The sequence below is a fragment of the Ornithodoros turicata genome, chromosome 7, assembly GCF_037126465.1.
Source record: "Ornithodoros turicata isolate Travis chromosome 7, ASM3712646v1, whole genome shotgun sequence".
Taxonomy (NCBI): Eukaryota; Metazoa; Arthropoda; class Arachnida; order Ixodida; family Argasidae; genus Ornithodoros; species Ornithodoros turicata.
In genome coordinates, this window is record NC_088207.1 from 51,484,390 (window position 1) to 51,503,946 (window position 19,557).

At 46.7% G+C, this 19,557-nt stretch overlaps 1 protein-coding gene and 2 long non-coding RNA genes across 3 annotated transcripts in view; 1 reads left to right on the plus strand and 2 right to left on the minus strand.

Annotated features, from left to right (window-relative positions):
- The window catches only part of LOC135401482 (uncharacterized), a 213,821-nt gene that overhangs the window by 175,018 nt on the left and 19,246 nt on the right, over positions 1–19,557 (plus strand). The window lies entirely within an intron of this gene.
- LOC135401483 (uncharacterized) lies at positions 10,005–16,083 on the minus strand. The gene is made up of 3 exons (XR_010424824.1): positions 16,034–16,083; positions 15,812–15,981; positions 10,005–10,052 (listed from the first exon to the last, which is right to left on the minus strand). It is a non-coding gene; the product is annotated as an uncharacterized LOC135401483 (long non-coding RNA).
- LOC135401484 (uncharacterized) overlaps positions 16,084–19,557 on the minus strand; it is a 31,576-nt gene continuing 28,102 nt past the window's right edge. Inside the window, exon 3 of the long non-coding RNA XR_010424825.1 lies at positions 16,084–16,159. This is a non-coding gene — a long non-coding RNA (uncharacterized LOC135401484). The remainder of the gene's footprint in view (positions 16,160–19,557) is intronic.

A 19,557-nucleotide genomic window follows, 5' to 3' on the forward strand; every position in this document is an offset into this window, starting at 1 on the left:
TTCAGCGTGCTGATTTCTGCCCTTGCGCCCCTTGCATCGCACCTACACACTGTCAAGAGTGAAATAACCTTGCCTTCGTGCTTTTCCCGTGCTTGGTAATGTCAATCTCCTCTAGCACTGCGGGACTTGCCAGTACGGTTACCGGTCGTTTTCTTTTCTTAAGGGAATTAACGGAATGGAATCGGGTTGCCAAGCCATTCCAGGAGTGGGAATTGATCATACCTTTTCATTCCGAGCAATTTAAAGGAATGGAATTACGACAAAGCTCCATTCCGCGGAATGGAATTGGAATGGAATGGGTGACCCCATTCCACAACTCTGATTTCAAGACAACGGCGTGCTCCTTTCGTTTTCCTTGTCCGACATTTATATTTGTCAGTGCTTGACCGCCGAATGTAATTGTTCGGGCGAGTTACAATAAAGGGTTCCATGGCTATGGCGGCGCGTAAGGACCGTTCACTTTTACCACTTCACCGTTACCGGAAAGCTCAAAGCGTATATGGGTCAATTACGAACATGCGCACGATCAATATCACATACAGAGGGTACATTTTTGCTCCGCATCGTTCATTGTCCGTTTTAAACTGAGGGAAAATAAATCCAATTATCTTTGCACGTGGAGGACAGCTCAAATGCTCCATTAAACGTGTGCACTGCGTCTATTCCGGGACGTCCTTGAGACTTTTCTGCACGGAGGCGTACAATAGAATAGGATGTAAAGTGTTGGAATAAATTTAAAGAATGCCCCCCTTTCATTTTTTGCTACGTTTGTTCGCAATGCGCTGGATTAAGGTTTTTACGCCCCTGGTCCTATTCGCCTCTCCAACTAGCTGTAGAGGCGCTCGCGTCGTCCTCAAGCTGGCGGAGAAAAGAATGACTTCCGACGAATAAATCAACCTGCTTCATGCCTTCTTCCACGAGGTGCCTTCAAAAACTGTACAAATAACACACCTCGCGTATACCTCGCGCGCGGTTTCCCGCTGTCTTCGTTTTTTTTTTTTCCTTTTTTTCGTTCACGCCGCTCCTGTGATATTATCTTTTTCCTCTTTCCCCTCTCGACATTGAGTATTCTTCTCCGCAGTAGTTCTGCACTGTGGAATTGAGCAGTGCTGTTGCTGTTTGAGTTCTGTAAGTCGGGAAGCTCCATCGCGCACGAAGGGAAGTTGCGGCAGTTTCGGGTCAGCACGAAATATTGGTACCTGTCGTCTGCTATTACTATCATTCATTGAGTGCTTCTGCTGGGGTACGCTAGGTGTTGAGCAGGCAGTTGGAGAGGCGAATAATCTCTGTCTCTTGTCTGAGGTTGAGCTGATATTTGTTGTGTTTCATGTTACTAGAATATAATTTGAGAAGTAAGGCAAATTACTCTCGCCCCGTGACGAAGCTCTTTTCAACACCACCATGCATGCAAATGGAGAGAAGGATCTGTGTTTCCGAGTGCCGAAGTGCTCGTGGTATCCGTGCGGTGACTATACTGTGCACGGCATTCGAACTCGTGCACCGAGGAATGTGAACCGGGTCCGAATACCTCTACAAGCTATGTTTTCCTTAGGCTATCCTCTATGCTTGAGCTACGAATTAAATTTTTTAAATTCCGTTTTAGCACCGCGGAGCAACTGTGGCTATGAGCTGCGTACAGACGTGGACAGAGAGGACAGCAGGAAGGAGTGGGGGATACGGGTGTTATATGCGTCCTGGGACGACTTCAGAAGCAACTGTGCCGACATTTGTCTGTAAAGTCTGCCGAAAGACCCAGGGAAGACCACAGACGGCACCGCTGGAGGGATTCGAACCCACCGCCTCCCAGTCTTCAGCACGACCTTGCCTACCACGGTCGAGCGGATGAGTTTTTACTCACTCCGTGATGTTATTGCAATACACGTGTCTCACTCTGTATTCTCGCGAAATACTGTTACTCTATGTGTGACGCGGAAGCGTCATAAAATTAATTTCTAATTTTCCCCGGTACGACGTCATATACATTCTTAAAAATGAACTTCACCACATAGCACGCTCCTAGCCAACCATCACCACGAATGACAACGCTCTCGCCCTAGATTTGTTGAAAACGGGAGGAGGAGCCTATTTTGTGCCGTGCATAATGGCACAAAATAGGCTCCTCCTCCCGTTTTCAACAAATCAGGGGCGAGAGCGTTGTCATTCGGGATGATGGTTGACCAGGAGCGTGCTATGTGGTGAAGTTCATTTCTAAGAGTGTAGGGGTGAGCAAATCGGCCGCACGCCTGGCGACATTTATCCTCCAAGGACTTGGATTTCGATCTCCCCGCTATAGCTGTTTTGCAGTCTTCCAGCTTGAGGCGGAGAGCGGAGTCCGGGGAAGTGCAGGCGTCCGTTCCTTGGCGGCGAGACGCCAGAGCTCTCGGTAAAAGCCCCCAGTTCTGGGGAACGCAAAGGAAGGACAACACGAAGGTTCTGAACTTTACTCAGTGCCGCTTTATCGTCTGCTAGCATTTGCACGGGTCTCGCAAACTACAACGAGTTGAATAGACGAGTTCAGAAAATCCCAAAGTGCTTAGCGCCGCTATGAACTGTTGGAGTTTACTAATACGAAAGAAACGGGTGGCCTCCAAACTGTCCCGATTTCTCCCCTACTGGTCCACTGTCCACGACGTACGACGAAATGCGAAGGATTATTCTTCCTTCCCTCGCTTAGCAAGCGCCCAGGATGCAATGCGTGCTCAAAGAGCACTGGGATTTTCTGAACTCGTCTATTGAGCTTTTTCTCTCGATAATACGTTCCTCGACTAAAGGACGGATTAGTCTTTTTGGTACCGTGCGCGTCCAGAGAAGCAGTGTTGGTATCGCGCCCATAGACCGTAATGCATTCAGGATCCGAGAAACTTCAATTCGCTAAAAGTCTGGAGCCTCGCGGTTCCATGAATGCGACAGAGTCGCATCGAATAGAGTTATCACACCTTCCCGCACTTATCCCAAACGGATGATTGGCTGACGGGGCCCTGTCGGAGAGGATTTGTTGTGATAACTCGAGCATATACGCTTTTCTCGCGTTCACGCAGATTATGGTTCGTTCGAGACCTTCAAAAACTGTGTAATTCGCTGTAGACGAAAGCAAAGGAAACACGAAAGTATGTCGGCCCGGCAAAGGTATTCCGCGCGAAAATTTCCAGTGGACGTGCGCAGAACTGCGAGTAAGAGTATAGTCACTATATAAGTGTACAGAGTATCGCATTCCATTTCCGCGCTATATAGAGCCACCATTCGGTGTTCGCGATTGTGCCGATCGTGTCACGTGGTTTCTCCTTCTCAAGAACGTGCCATCCATGTTGAGTCCTCGTCATCGGGCCTTGCGTCTGCCCTCTGACTGGACATTCTTGGAACTTTTTTTTTTTTTTTTTTCGTGCCTGTACTGCACTGCACTGCGTGCCTGTTTTTCTTTCCTTTTTTTTCCTTTCCCTTATTCGTTTTTTTTTCTTTTTGTTTATTTTTCAGTTTCTTTTGCTGAAAAGCAAGCTGGCAATAGCCTGGCTGACATTGCTTTATGATTTTTTTTTTGTTTCACTCTATTAAACATATCCTCCCTACATCCAAAACCGGTTTCCTCGGTTCGAGCTGGCTCGACTGCGCGCTGTTCTCCGGCGGAGAACGGGGAGATTGGCGTCCCGTTGCTAGGCGACTCAGCCGCCCCGGATCCAAGATGGCGGTCTCGCTCGCCGGCGTGGCTCATGGCGATTTCGGGCGATGCACCTGGTAATCCGAGGGAGAGCGCCCATGTCCAGTGCACGCTCTACATCGAAGTCAACCCTGGGGCAGTCGTCACCCGAATTTGTCGTACGCTCTGCCGCTCTTCTACGAGGGTCGCTGCGCTCGCTACGCATTGTGCGCTCGTCGTGTTCGTGAACTTCCAGCAGCATAGTTTGTTGAAACTCCCCACCCATCCTCCTGAAATAAAGGTGTTGTTGTTGTTGTTGTTGTTGTCGGGCACTTTCGCCTGATCATAAGCATGGCTTGCGAGAAGCAGGTCACATCATCCTCTTTGTCATTCGCATTTTCGGTGTCAATTGAACTTTCATCGCTACTACTTTCGTAAAAATCCTTGAGTCAATGGTAAACGCAACAAAAGAAACGGATGACAGGCCATATGACAGGCAGACAACCGCAGGAGCAATACGTAGCAGACGACGCTCGCGAGACGCATATATGCGCATGCTCGCCGTCGAGAGCGGAAGAAGACAGTTGAGGGCGGTTTTGGCTCCGCAGTGCTTATTCTGTGGCCCTGACCACAGGATAGGAGCAGGCTTTATTCTGTGGACAGACCACAGGATAGGTGTCCGTTTTATTATGTGGATCAGTCCGTGCGGCGTCTGCCTCAAGTGTGAAAAAATGCCATGCCATACTTAATCTAACCTAACCATACCTAACCTAATTCTAGAACGTAAGAAAGGCGTTGTGGCCCTAACCTAACCTAACCTAACCTAATTTGTAGCAAAAATTCAGCACTTTTTCTGTGTGCTAGCCGTCGTCGCTCAAACATGCCCACACGATGTCTTCCACATTTACTGAAACGCGTAGCAAAAAAAAACAAAAAAGACTCAAATCTTTATGCGCCTGAGATAGAAGGGCACGCGGAGCGAAGAAAAAAAAAAAGCGACTCCACGTGTAATCGAACCCCCACACTTTCTGATTACCAGCCGGGGATACTAACCACTACACCACACCGCCGTTGGCACCGATTCGGTGGAGAAAAAAGTGCCCCAAATGCATCACCCGAAATCGACCCCCCCACCCCATCAGTGTGGCTACTCCGCTTTCCACTTAGTGACCCTATAGGCAACAGGAGCCCAGGAGGCCACTACGCCGACGTTACGTTCATCTTTTATTTAATCATCTAACTCTTCCGTGTCTGTCCGCGGTTGAAACGGGTGTAACTCCCGACCGCTAAACTACAGCGTTGGTTCCCATATCTGATTCTCCCTTTCGACGACTAACAATGTTTACACAGAGAGTGCACTTCGTTTCGGCGGCGATATTTGATATCTATTCTTCTATCTAATTGTAGTGTTCCTATGTAGTTGCCCACCGCTGTGGTTCATTACTGCGCTGTAGAAATCATATCGCCGAAGGAAATCGGATTCGGGCGTTTCCCACTGAATTTTCCAATGGAGCCGGTGTTTGTCCGAAGCGACCCTCAGTGTCGGGTTAACTTTATTTACCTATGGTAGATACCGTTTCTGCGTTCTACAAAGAGCCCATATATTTGCAAATATTTGCCCAGTATTTGCGAAAGCTAAGTGTTTTGAAGACCACACGTGCCACGGGTGTACCTCGAAATAGAGTGACTGAAATACCCGATGCAAAATGAACTGCTATAGAAACAGGGGCGGATCCAGATCCTCGGTTTGGGGCGGGGGGCGGTTTCTTTGTCGGGGTGCGTAGTGGGGGAGGGGGGAGAGGGAAATTCAAGGTATAAACTGACGTTTTGGGGGGCGATCGCCCCCCCCCCCTCCCTAGGGTCCGCCACTTGCTAGAAATAAATGTTATTCAACTATAGAATGGATTGTCGGGAATGTCGGGATTGTGGTAGAATGGATTGAAAATGGCAACAGCGATCTTCGACTAGACCTGCGCATAGAAATACGAACAACCGGCCTCGGTGGCTCAGTTGGTAGCGTGTTCGCCTTCTGATCGCGGGTTCGAACCCGGCCGAGGACGCTAGCAACTTGGTGGCAGGGTACAAGTTGCTTAGACACGCCGTCTTCCAGATGAGCTTTCATCGCACGTTAAAAAACCCTCAGGTGGGCAAAAGCAATCCACAGACCGACCGCTGAGGCGTCGCTCATGATCTCAGTTGTCTCGCGACGTAAACACCCAATTATTAAAAAAAAAAAAAAGAAATACGAACACCGATCTTGGACTAACCCAATAATAAATCAGCACGCTGTTTCGTCGTGGCCGCCCTGCTAAACCTAATGGCCGCTAAAATGCGGCTATCGTTCGCTAAAACGACTTGGACAGACATCGAAAGCCCGGGAATTTGACTGGTTAAATAGTGATGTCGGATTTTTAAACGCGGTATATCATCTTGCGAAGGAGTCAACATTCTTCTTGATTTTCCTTGTTTCGAAACCGTGAATTTCGAGATCGGGAATTTCGCAGCCGGGAACATTGAGGTACTTCCATGTATATGACATATATATGTATATTGTCATACATAAGCGATAAGAGCTGACTCTGTAGTCACCGGATTCCCTTGCGGCATTGTAGCCGCAGGCACGCAGAGCCCCGAGTGAGGGCCTTCCGTAGTTAAGGGGTTGGGCTCCCCTTCAGCCGATCGCTCGTCCTCAAAGCGGGGATCCCATTCAGAGGGATAGCCCCCATATGGGTATTCCGGTCTGCCTTGTTCAGATAGATCGACTTCCGTCTCCGCCCTCGGAGGCAAATGTTCCAGGATCTGATTTACAACGGGGGTGAGTCCGGCCAGGATGGCTTCTAATGCCGTGAGTTGTTCCTCAAGTGTCATAGCGTGGAGAGGACGCAGCCTAAAGGTAACCGCAAGGAGCAATGAAGAATTAGATTAGTAAGTCTGTCTACATCTGCCCATTCTGGTTAGACGTAGATGGGTAGAAATCCAGCGAACCGGTAGAGATGTAGGAAGGGAGTTGCCTCAGGACAGAAGCCGCCGATATTTCGAACAGAGACTGTTCTTCTTCTGGGCCCAGAAGAAGAACAGTCTCTGTTCGAAATATCGGCGGCTTCTGTCCTGAGGCAACTCCCTTCCTACATTCTGGTTAGAGGCTTTCTTCCGCTTCCTGGAGGCACTGTAACTGAAGTGCACCGAAACGCGGCAGCTAACCCAGGTGTGTAACCAGGTAACCAGGTCCACACCATTCAACCACGCGTGCGTGGAACTCCCCTTTTTGAGAAAACAATAGAAACTGATACAGTGTTGCTGGGACAGGCAGTTCCGTAAACAGAAACTATGAGAGGTCACCCGAAATCAAGAACAGCAAAGCACATTTGTTTCTACTCTGTCACATTTCTATCCTCGCATATATCGTCCAAAAATATCCAAAAGTATATCCGGGTTTTATCCAAAAACGCCCACTGGACAGGATCCTTTTAAAAGTGTCCGGATCTTTTTCATCCCTGCCTGTGGAGCATTCAACCTGGGACGACATTCCGGCTATATTGTCCCCCGCTGGAGGCGGCGTATGTATATAGGCAACTTGTATCCTGTTGCTAACCCAGCAGGTGTACATTGAGCTTGTTCATCACTGGAAATAGCTGCAGCCGTACTGCAAACGCGTCCATGTTTACACTGCGCGCCTTTGACGCCTGTCCCATTCATCCTGCGGACAAGGAAGAAGAATGACGTCACGGTACTCTTCCCCGCCTTCTCTGCCAAACACGATTACGTCCGAAAACGGGTTCAATACTAAGTCGTGCCTCCGCTTCGACAGATCGATAGGCGTGGACGGCGTTACGACGTCCATGACGTTACTAAACGCTTGCCAACTCGTGAGCGCGCGTTCAACAGGGATATATGTAAAGATCACAGTTTGCATTTTTCTCCATTGGGACTTTGCGAATTCGATGATGCATGTATATATTGTGCATTAACAAAGTAGCATGACACAACCTAGCTGATAATGCCTATACGCGAAAAAAAAAAAAAAAGAAGTCTCGTTTAGAGCACCGAAAACCGCTAGCGGTCGAGCAAAGGAAATAGCTCTTTTATTTGTTTGTTTGGTAGGAGAAAGTGAAGTAAAAATGTTGTACACATTAATAATAGATGTTGAAGATGGGTTTTCGATGAACAGTAGGAACTAAGCAAAATATTGCTAGAAATGACAGCAAGCTAAGTAATTCAAAGTGACTATCATCTTACAAATCCATTATTCTGATCAGAGTATCATCCCAATACCAGGATCAACGGTATAACCTGTTTCGCAGGGGATATTCCAACTATTGCCTTTAGGTTTCTTTCTTTCTTTCTTTCTTTTCTGCATAACAGGCACTATTGTCCATAAAAATACCCCAGTGTATTCCGCAGGTAGAGTACGAAAACTTGATATGCAAACCTGGGCCAAGCAAGGGAGAGAGAGAGAGAGAGAAAGCACCTACCATTTTCATCCCTGGTTATAATGCATTGGTGAGTGTGCTCGAAAGATTTCCGAACTGCATGCTCTCACGTCATCCTCTTCCCAGCGCACGTAGCAATACAATGCCAGAAACCAGAATAAAGTTACAGCCCTAAACGATTTGGTTATCCTGGATGTTATGAAACCGTAGTAAAAGTTATTTATGCAACAGAGATATCGAATGTATCCATGTATCCAATAACATCCAATAACACAGCCCAGCGCACTTTTAGTCTTTTTGTTTTGTGTGCGCGGGTGTTTCCATAACAGACGATCAGCGAATCTGGTTTCACGCGCGTTACCGGTATCAATTTACACTATACTGGCTTACCAAGGAATTCGTCTTCTTATTATTTTCGTTGTAGGCATCCCGCGGCGGCACTATTTCCAGCCTCGGATTCGGCCTTCTTTGTGTAACCAGGATAATATTGTTTACCTGCAGGACAACTCGTGGATTGAGTTCACAATAAAAGAACGTAAATCAACTTCACAACCTCACCCTGTCTCTTCTGGTTATCTTATGCTTTCAGCTCGGCTTTCTCGTGTAACACGAAAAGCACCGTTAGAAACACGGTAACGAGTGTTGGTATGGAGACCGAAGTGGGTTGACGTCATAAGTATATCATATCACTTTTGCACGATAACGGATATCTTGCGAATATTCATGCACAAAAGGGCACTCCTGCCAAGGACGCGCCTATCCAGTAAATTAGGAGGGGGGGGGGGGGTCGAAATAACCTGGCTGAACAAACCTAATGTGAGGTTTTTATACCTTTCACTATAGATGGCGCCTTAGCAAGGCAGTCAGTCTGATGCAGAAGAGGAGCTTCAGAGGGTGTTTACAAATACGGTGCATCATTCTTTATTTATTTATTTATTTTATTTTATTTTTGTTTTTGTTTCCTGGACTGTATTATTTTCATGTATTGTGATTTGTGCTCTTATATTACGTTTAACGCGCGTTTCAGGGAGGAGCCTTCAACCGGGTGTTTTTCCTCTGGCTCCTCCGTGTCTATGGTCTCCAGTCGTGATATATTTTGTGTAGAATGAAATAAATGAAATGAAATGAAAATGAAAATATACACAAGTAACGTTCTAGATCACACTTTTTCACAATGTAAAACTTGAACAGGCATACATCCCATATTGAATCTGGCCCTGTCTGCTTGTGTTTTGTGTTCCTGTCTCTACCACGTCCTCAAGCTCGAGCAAATGATAATATCATCATCCTTACACCAGCTTTCTTGCGTTTTAATGCCTTGTTGAAATATCGATTAAGGTGAGGCTTGCCACAGTGCGAGAAAAGAACAATTGATACTTTCCCTGCCACTGGCGTTCTATAGAATACTTTGCCGTCTAAACTTATGGGCATTCTATACAAAATCTAGGCATATTATGCAACGGCGGTTTTTCAAGCAACGCCGGTAAGATACACGCACAAAATGACTGCACCGAAATCTCTTTATTTATTTTTAAATACAGCATAATATTTGTACTGTAGGGTTTATGAAGAACAAGGAAGCAGAGGTGGTGACACCGAAGGCTTTGCGCAAGGGGCTTTTGGACACAGGTTTCTCAGACCGTTCTTTTTTCTTTTTTCACTAATATGCCTGATGTGTTCTATAGATGGTTGTGATGTGGGTCTTGTCTTCAATCGTTGTGGCCCCCACAGTCCATGCAGCCACAGCGTAAAATTTTGCAGTCGTCACACAATTTGATCACAGGAATCAAGTGTCAGGCTTCATAAATCAAGCGCTTATGGAACCATCTTAGTGAGAAAAACTTTCAGTTTATGATGAAGGTAACTGTTGTGAGGCTGTCGTGAGGTGTGTGGTTCGACTCCCGCCGCTGTCTGGCTTGTTTCAACTGAACTGAACAATTATTGTTCAGTTCAATCTGCGTGTTGTGCCACCTGTGTGCGGTGATATGAAACTGAAGAAAACACAGAGAGAAAAAAACAAGTCAACTTTTGAGCGACCATTCCAATGCACTGGGTAAGATTTTGCTGGATTTTTGGTTTTGCTTTCCTGCACGACAATAAAGGCCTATAAAAAATATAGCAGTGAGTTTTAGTATACCATTGATAAAGTTAGTCTCTAAATACAGTCTCTACCGGCATGCCACGAACCACCTCTCGTCAAGATTCTGCATTAATCCACCGAATGCGTCTCGATGTGGCCTTTACAGCTCAGTGACGTTACCGCTTGAGACAAGTTCACTCTCCCACCTGCTGCCACTGTGGTGTGCTTGAGGATCTGGAGCATATTCTTCTTCATTGCTCCCACTACCAACCTTCCAGAACCACACTCTCCGAGTCTCTTCGTCAGCTGGACTCTCGCCCCTCCTCCCTATCGAAATTGCTTGGTCCCTGGCCTAATCCAGCCCAGCAACGCTCTGCGCTCAAAGCTCTTCTGACATTTCTGGACACCATCGGACTTCGATCGTTATTGTGATGGGGCTCGTTATTTTATTCCCCACATTCCCACCAGCAATGGGGTAGAGCATCGCCTGTGGCGATGAACCTCCCCACTGTCCAAAGCCAAAATAAAGTTGTTGTTATCGTCTCTATCGAAACCAATCGCACTCGTGCGTGACTCAGAATCTTATCCACTGATTGGCTCCGGTTGATACGGTGAGACGCCAGCCACGTTATCAACGGAAACTCTCTAATAAAACTATAATAAAACTTCAAGCAGATGGCTGCGAAGACTGTGATGACGCCATCTTGCATTTTCGCGACGTAATCGAAACAGGTATTGAATGCTAAATTCACCCTGCCCTCTAAAAACATGACTTCCGAGCGTATAGCTGCAAAACCCAATGTTGAATTCCAATGGCAGATTCGGAGCGCCTCCGGAGCAAGTTTTGTTGCTCCGCCGAGAGCAAGTCTGTTCGATTGGCAGATTTAGGAACAGTTCTGGAGACTTCCAATGGGAGCTTCGGAACGGCATTTGAGCAGAGGTGACTCCAGGGAGCAACCCAGACCGCTCCGCCAAAATAGGCAGATTCAACCGGAACTCTATGTGACGTGTCTCTTGACAACGAGATTTGGTCGAGGCAGGTTCGATTCCTGGCGTCAGCGCCTCTTTTCCCTGAGTTGTTGCATTTCGACGTGTCACTTGTCGCTTGTGCTTCCTATTTCCTGTCATAACACCATTAAGTAGAGACACCAAGGGTACGTTCCCCTTAAAACCCGGGCTATGGCACTCGGGAGCCTGCTTAACGCACCCATTGTTTCGCCAACATGGCCGCCTCGCAACGTGTCTTCGCCGGGAGTAGTCTTTCGCATCGTACCTTGGCGATTTTGTTTCATGAAGGAAGCGATACGTCAGACATTACAATGGCAATGTTAGGAGATTAGAAGGACCTTGGTGTTGCAAAACGTGGAGTTATAATGGAACATGAGTACCTTCTTCTTCATCTTCCTCCGGCTCTGGCCGCCATCCACCAACTGAGGTTGGCCAGGGCCACAACCTACTCTATACTAGTATAGTAGTAGGTCATGGCCAGGGCTAAACTCCAAGTTGGGCTTAAGTGTTCCAGTCGCAGATTCGGATCACTTGCTCTAGGCCAGATCAAGCCGCTCCATTGCAGAGTCTGCCACTTGCTCCGACTCTGCCATTGGAATTCAACACAAGTGCCGCTGATGCATCGTTCTTTTTCCTGGTCTGCTCAAAATCGGAAGTGTTCGCCTTTTTAGTATCCAGCTGTACTAGTTGATGATCCTAGTCGATGTTTCTAGGTTGGAGTATCGCTCACCGGTATGGCATTGTATCGGTGAAGTTATCACCTCTCATGTTCAAAGACGTACACGAAACGTGACGTTACATTTCTTTTCAAATATGCGCGTAGATCATTGAAAACTGTACACGTCTGGTTGAATCCCTCGCTTTTATGTCCTCGTTAGACTCTTCAGACATCCTTCGATTTTTGAAGTATCTGAGAGTTCCCAGCCTAAATCCTCTGAACCGAATACAAAGGTTATATAATCAGTTGGCTAATGCACATGTATATATTTTCGTTTGGCGTTTGTTTTCTTTTATTTCTGTTTTTGTTTTTATCGGTGGACTACGCTGTGCTCTTAAAGAGTTTTCCGAAAATTCAAATTGGTAGTAGATTTACAGTGAACTCTGGTTAATATGACCCCCGATAACCTGACACACGCGCTTTATGACCATACTCCAGATTAACAACGCAGTAAGATCCCTGCAAATGCCCCCCCGTTAGTATGAGAATCCGCCTTTTCAAAAAGAGCTGGCGCCACCGCGCGGCTAACCCGCAAAATAAAGTGGTAAGCAAGAGTGCAGCGCGTGAGCATGCTCTCTTCGTATCCACGATGGACATGGAAGGCTATTTTCGTTCTGATATCAAGACTGCTGAGCCCCAGGAACCAACATAGATTACTCTGTGGCTCATCTCATAGAGTCAACAATACAACAATAGACTACTCAGGACACTCACTGCTTCAATACAAGCTGGAGGAAAATCGTAAGCAGTTTGCTGGTGGCGCAGCAGCGAGCAAATACAGGACTTCTTACGTGCACAGGATCTGCTACGCGCACGTCAAGCGAAAAAGCGATTTCCACTTACGAAGGGAGGAACACAGTTGCAACATTGATGTCAGTAAACTGCGAGACAAGTTTTGTGCAACTTTTTAAAGCACGTCACTTTTTATGCCTGTCACTACTGAGGAACTGCATGAACCGTACGTTGCTATTAAGATACGAAGAAATGATGTTGACCGTGCATTACGATTTTTATGGTGCTGCGCTGCTAGGATATACAGTTATCTTTACAGTTTATTAGCGTTGGGGGAGAAGAAACGTTGTTCCACCTGCTGCAGTTTTGCATGATTAGTGAGTTTTAGTGTATCGTACGCTGGTCGCCTTTGCGTACGTAAGAGATAGCGTTGCTGGTTCTGCGCACGCGCAAAACATAAAGGGAGCTTCGCGTATTGCACAGAACCATAATGCTATCTCCTGTGTACGTATAGGCGACAGCGTGCGATGCACTAAAACTCTCTATTGTTGTGTGCCGGGAGGTTTTCAGTCCCGAAAGAAGAAAAAAAAAGGGGGGGGGGGGGACAGAGCACAAGGTAATCAAAGGTGCGTATGTTTCGTATCAGTAGGCGAAAAAAATGTTATTTTGTCTATTTTCACGCGTTGTCGTCTGATATATCATAATATGTGTATGTATCGCCAGAAAATAAAAGTTAAAGTCCGTACTGCCTTTGTGCTGCCGAATTAGTGCTGCTGAGTAAGATACCGCAGCAGTCGAAAAAGATCTGTTGAAAAACCTGTTTCACGCGTAAAATTTGTGTACCAAACTGCGAAACAAAAATGTGCAACAAAGAGTTGCGGCGAAAGTTGAGAATAAGTGTCGTGGGTCTAGAACGCACAGTCCGCGCCCAAAGGCAAAAGAACTAGGATCATATTGATAATCCAGTCTGCAGGCTCCGGGTTTTCTGGTGTGGAGCACGTTCCCAGATTTAAGAAAAATAAATAAAAAATCAGCACGTGACCCTGATCTTTATACCAGTGCTGTCCATTGCAGCGCCCTATTGACACTACATCAAATGCTGCTTCACTTGCCTTCGTGCTTCGCTACACCGGCAAAACAGATTCGCGAGCTGCCCCGTGCCTACCAGATCATTTCGGCATTCTGCCGCGCGGAGCGCAGCGGTCTTGCGCATGCGCTGTACACATTTTTTGAAAAGGCGGATTCCGCCAAAATTTTCGGGAACGACCATGGTCGTAATAACGAAGGCTCACTGTACACGTAAGGCGAGTCAGCCTATATTTTTGTGGCGACATGCTGCACGTGCCGCGGGGTATAGGACTGCGGACTAATTTCGACCACCTGCGGTTCTTTTGACGTGCGTCGGAAATCTCCGGCTCACGGTGCTGGAATTTTACGTTTACCTCCCCCAGATCGCTACCGTCCTCGGCCGGGATCTAACACGCGATCTTGAGCTCCATTCTGCCGCTTACAGGGAATGGGATTCGGTTCTTTGCTCTGTTTTCTTATAGTGTGAATTTCTTGTATTCTGGCCCAATCATAGCAGTCCAAATGTCAGACAAAAGGGCAGATTTGAGGGAACCATACCATGCCATCCATCTCGATGCGCGATTTCCGGTATTGATGCAGTTCGAAGAACCCCCTGTCTGACTCCACATGCAGTAACCACAGCGGTGTGGTGGGATGAGGTGGGTGTCTTCGGTGTGTGTATGGTTCGCTCACCTTTCCTTTTCTTTCCTTTCGTGTACAATGCTTCGGATGTCTGTACCACGTGACCTTTCTTCCCTCCCCTTGTGTCTTATGTAGTCCCACTGATGAGCTCTCGCACTCTTCTGTCTGATCATGTAACTCAAGGTGGAATACAAGAACTTTTTTTTTTCAGCTCTCCATGTCGAGGTTTATCTATCTGACGAGTCAGCCTTCTTAATCATTCTGATGATGTCAGAAGAAGCTCAGAAGGAGCTTTTGTTGCACCGTTTAAGCGGGCCACGAGCTGCTTATGGGCAAATTAATCACTTTAAGGAAATGAAATGGAACACAAAAATCCGTACGCTTCCTATTTTGGTGAAGTTCTGCTTTTTTGAGGATGGGTATCTAAGCGGTTACCTTCTACAACAACGCTGTGAAACTCGAAAGAGCAAATCGTACACAAGTATCCTAAGTGTTTTTGACAGTTCCGTACATACTATTTGTTTTCTTTTTCTTTCTTTTTTTTTTTTGTGTGTGTGTGGGGGGGGGGCACGAAACGAAGTATTCCAAGTAGAGCCATGTTCGCGTGGCTCTCTCTTTCTTTCCACAGGTGAAAGAAGTCCGTTTCCATATATAGCTGTCGAAGAAAAAACGGAGCTGCGTAATCTGCGGAATTGCCTTTGATGTTTATATCTCTTCATCCCGCACGGAAGATTCAAATCTATCCCGAAACTCCCTCGAGCCCAACACGAGATGATATCCACGGTGAATGCGAAATCAGAGCAAGAAGCACCTGCCTTGGTATACGTCGCCCTCTCCTACAACTAGGAAGAAACTTCGAGAAGTATCGAAATGTAGGAGTTTGATCGCGGTTTGTTTGGTCGCTTTGTCAACAAGCTTTTTTAAGTGGATTTTTCGCTGTCGAAAATTCGCGCAGAACACGAAAAAATATCGGAAGTATGCGGGAGATGAAACATGTCTGCCACATGCTCTATAAATATCATCGTGGGTGTGAAGACGTAAGGGTTTCCTTCCTCCTTTTTCTCAAGTGGATTTGTGAATCACATTAAAATGACTCAGGTAGGGATCAGAAGACTCATGCGCGGCGACTCGAAGTTCGGATTCTAAATATAGCGCGATAAATGAGTAGGGATATACGGCTCCTCTATTCTATACGTAACGTAGAATAATTCGTAGTCGTCTGCGCCAGCGTGCGCCATTCAGCATCGTCACTGAAAAGTAAGCAAGACGAATCCATTCAATTTATTCGTCTTATATCCCCTTCCTCATCTTTCCTTAGCTGTCTACACGCTGCAGTGTCACAATTTATCTCCGCGGATGAATGATAAAGAAAACAGGGCGTCTGATTTGCCAAGCCCTCCATCACTTGGGTATTCAGGTCGGGGCCACGCGGAAAAGCTCACTACCAATGTCAGGTGTGATATCTTTCACAAACGGAGTCTCGGAGCCAAATGCTCACGTACCCGGAAGCTATGCTGAATTGCGTCTGCGTTGTAACGGTAAACACAAGGCAATCAAGGCCCAGAGAGTGGATGGCGAAATAAACCTTCGGCAACATTTCACTCACTCAGCTGGAGCTCGAAGCAGAAGATGAAGTAAATACACGTAGCGTTGGCTTCCAGTCATGTCAGTCCTTCAAAACATGTTATTCAAGACACGTATTTCACACATGTCTTCACACTTACCCTGAAGCTCAAAAGAAATGGAGCTGCAGGTGCCCACCAGTGAGGTCACATAGCTCCAGATACCTTTCAGTTAGAAGAAGAAGAGTTCTTCGACGACACAGTGAACGTGGTGCGCTGCACTGGCGACTGCAATAGAAAATGGTTATATACCAGCATGAGGAACTATACGTGCACGAGAGGAAAACATATCGTTTGACGACGACGACATGACCTCCAGCTATTTCAAGAATGCCAGCATCGCGTCGCTGGTTGCCTTTTTTTGCCCTGGTCATTTCCTATATGCCTACCCACACATCGCTATGGCGTCTTTGGCGCACCGGAAGACCATCTCCGATCATGTAGACTTCGCGATCAGCGCAGCAGTAGGTATAAGCCTCACGCACTGGCTCACTCGCATGGTGCCTTTCACAAAGATGGCCAACAACCTTACAGCAGTCAAAGCACGCGCAGACAACGCTGTTACGGGACTCAGTGCTATCACCGTCTACATACTGCATGCGGTATTTGTCGCGGGAGCGGGAAGGTGCTACCTTGAGACCATTGTGCGGGCTAAGTTCTGTCACAGAATGAGGGTTGAAATACGTGTCTTGTGGAATGGGTACGCGCACGTGCAAGACGCCCTGTGTCTCGCTTGGCGTTCCCGATGATCATCGTACCAGCAAGCGTCTTTGCAATGACTGACGGATTCAACGTGGGAATGTTTCTCCAACACGGATGCACAAGGCTGCTCTACTCCTGTGTGGTGCAACATATGCTGATGGGAGCGGTGCTGGCCGTCACGGCACATAGGACTCCTTGCACAGAGCTTAGCGGGCGTTCAGACGGGCCAACTTTCTGCACCAACTCGGACCAGCTTTGGAGTTTGGAGTTTGGCGGCAGTCGGCCGACATCACCAACCATGACCAACTCGGGTTGCTGGGAATCGATCTGAGTGAGTGAGTGAGAGAGTGAGTGAGTGAATGAGTGAGTGAGTGAGTGAGTGAGTGAGTGAAAAAGAAAAAAATTGAGAAAATTGGCACCACCAACGTGGAAGCCGGCTACTCCATACCACGTAGACAACTCAGAAAACATACAAATAGTTCCCCCTGGTGTTCCCCCTATTTGAAATGCGGTGCGTTCACTAAACTGGCAAATGTTGTAGTAACGAGAAGTTTGCAGATGACATATTGCACGTACGGCTTTGCACTTCTACACTGTCTATACCCACGCCTTCACACAGTCGGTTGCAAACTCTATTGGGTCCGTTTCTGCTAAACTGTACCGCATGTGCGAATACTTTTTTTTTTGCGTTCACACGCGTGATTTTTGTGCGACATTTGCGCCGCGATCTTCACAATTCGATTCGACGTATTTCTCCTGATATTTTATATCGATGGTTCGATGGAAGCTCCCTCGTGTAACTATTTCTCCTTCCAGGAGCCAGCACTACGTGACTAGCAGTACGACTATTTGGGTGCTGCTAACTATGCTGGAAATCGTACGGCTCATTTTGTAGATTAAGTATAGACTGGAAAGAAATACATCGTCGATACGATGTTCGTAATTTGTTCAAATAAAGGTCACATTCTGTAACTAATAAAGATACCGTAGGTTCTCCCCTCCTGCTCATTTCCACCAAACGCTCAAAACCAGACTTTTTTTCGGTGCATATGGGCGTTTGGAGGTTTTGAGCGTTTGGAGGTTATGAGCATTTGGTGCTTATGAGCTACTACCTTCTGTTGTTTTGTTTTGGGAGTAGCAGAACTAGTCAGGAGACAAGTTCAATTTCTCTCTGGTTTTCTTTTAAATAATCAGTCAATCAATCAGCTACTACCTTCGAGCTCCCGTGCACGTTCCGGAGCCATTGCAACATGTTCATCCCTCCCTCGCCTTTGTTCGTCGAACCTTCACCAGCTCGCTTGCCTGCTCATCTTTATTTCATCACGTTGGTTGGCGTGCAACGCAGGAAGCGTACGGGACGGTTTGACAGCGGACGTGTCAGGCTGGAATGAGACAACGTGATCGAAAAGCGCAGAGTAATCTTTCTGCCCGTCAAATCTTTTGCACTCTCGAGTGAGGGCACTCTGCACTCTCGAGTGATTCGATCATGGAAGAGTCTTCATTTCCTGGCAATGAGGCTCTGGGTTCACAGAGCCAGCAAGAGAGCACTCCAGCTGCGGTTTGTAGCTTTTTGCACTGGGCCTCCAACATTTTACTTGTTACACTGTGAAATAAAGTTCCAATGCAATTCTGTTATGCATAATTAATGAAACGAAAGGCCGCCTCCAAAAAAGGAAAGAAGGCAAGGAGACTGAACAGTGCACAGTAAAGAAAAAAAATCATCTTTTCTGTCGAACATAAAAGCATAGGATCCGAGCGAGCTGGTGATAATCTGGAGGTGACATCCCTTGAGAATGAGGGAAAACAACGACGAACAAGAAGCAATTATCTACTCTCTCAGGAAACGCGAACCTTCCCAGGTTTCGGATTTCCTTTTAACTCCCCTCCGAGGGCGTTATGTAACGCTGAAATTTGATAGCTATGGACCGTTTATACATCAGCTGATAAGTGGAGCATCGGCAAACAGTCTCTTTTCCAGCTTAGTGGCCTTTCATTCAATAAGCGGACTGAAGACAAGGCAGCGGTTCGTTGTTTCTCTGTCGCTGTGCCTTCATATCGTCTCCTCTACTTACAACCCAGATATTAAATTATGGTCTCGTAAAATGTATCGATTTCCTGCATGTGGATGCTATTGATTTGCTGAGGTAATCTGATATTCAGATTCCAAAAAAAGGAAAGAAGGCAAGGAGACTGAACAGTGCACAGTAAAGAAATAAAAAAAAATCATCTTTTCTGTGGAACATAAAAGCATAGGATCCGAGCGAGCTGGTGATAATCTGGAGGTGACATCCCTTGAGAATGAGGGAAAACAACGACGAACAAGAAGCAATTATCTACTCTCTCAGGAAACGCGAACCTTCCCAGGTTTCGGATTTCCTTTTAACTCCCCTCCGAAGACGTTATGTAACGCTGAAATTTGATAGCTATGGACCGTATATAGATCAGCTGATAAGTGGAGCATCGGCAAACAGTCTCTTTTCCAGCTTAGTGGCCTTTCATTCAATAAGCGGACTGAAGACAAGGCAGCGGTTCGTTGTTTCTCTGTCGCTGTGCCCTCATAACGTCTCCCCTACTTTCAATCCACATATTAAATTATGGTCTCGTAAAAAGTTTCGATTTCCTGCATGTGGATGCTATTGATTTGCTGAGGTAATCTGATATTCAAACGGGGATAGAGATGTCTGATTGAAAATGGGTTCCCCGAGCTTGTCGCAAGTTTGTATTCGTCGCAAGGTCGGTTGGGTCATTTGATGTCAATTCCACTTCAACGCAAACGTCTGAAGAGAGAGCAAAAAAGAAATGGAAAGGAAACAAGACGAAGCGCCGCGCGAAGAGCTGGCAAGGGGACTGAAATGCTTTGTAACATAAACGACAAAGGGCGCAATCGATATTGAGGAGTTTATACAGTTATCGCTTCACAAAAC